Below are 997 nucleotides of genomic sequence, written 5' to 3'. Positions count from 1 at the left end.
CATTACTTAAATAAGGCTATTAAAATATAAGCCTGGTACCTTTGATAACTATTAATAAAAAACACTTTTAAAGGCTCATAAATTAATATATTTAATGTCATCTGAGGGTAGTTTTATAATTAAAAAAAAATAAGTTTATTATTGTGTACTTTATATAAAGAGAGAACATTTAAATCTCTGTAAAATATAGATATAGTGTAATCACCGGTAGTTTGTCTGTCTGTATAATATTGTAAAACTATATATAAATATTATTTCTGTAGAAATTGTTCTGCTCAGAAAGACTTGATTTTGTTTAATTGTTGATAAATTAATGTGTCAATAAATCAATATGTGATCACTTGTTTGAAATTTAACTTAATTGCAATGCTTAAATTATTGGGCGTCATAATTGACAATAAAATGTATTTATATTGTAATTATATTTGTATTTGTCCATGCTCACCATCCGTCTAGAGAATTTGCACATCGTCATATTGTAAGTTATTCAACATTAACTTTATTTTTTACACAGATACAACAGCAATAAAGTCATTGAACACCGATTATTTTTGTTATACGTTAATACAGCTTGTTTTTTTAAACTTTAGAAGGCATAATTGCAAAGAGTAAAATAGTAAATTACCAAACTGAAAGGACAGTTCAAAAGCTCACACAAATCAAACGGATGGCAAACAATTGTCATATGCCTGATTTGTAACAGGTATTTCTTTATGTAGAAAATGGTTGATAAAACTTTGAGTAATAGCTGCACTTGTATGACAGTCGCATAAAATGCCATTATATTGAAAACAAACACAAATAAAAGGTACAAATGTCCAAAAAAGGGCTGCACCAGTCAACATTGCGTTATACTCGTTATCACTATAAAACAAGACAAATATGTCAGAAAAGAAGGCAAAAGGCATATACACGAAGCACATCAGCTTAAACGAAAGACGAGAATACAGTATTTAACTGATATGATAAAAAAACTCTTATTGTAGATACATTTATT

The sequence above is a fragment of the Mytilus edulis genome, chromosome 11 (assembly GCF_963676685.1).
Source record: "Mytilus edulis chromosome 11, xbMytEdul2.2, whole genome shotgun sequence".
Lineage (NCBI taxonomy): Eukaryota > Metazoa > Mollusca > Bivalvia > Mytilida > Mytilidae > Mytilus > Mytilus edulis.
Note: the sequence above shows the minus strand (reverse complement) of the source record.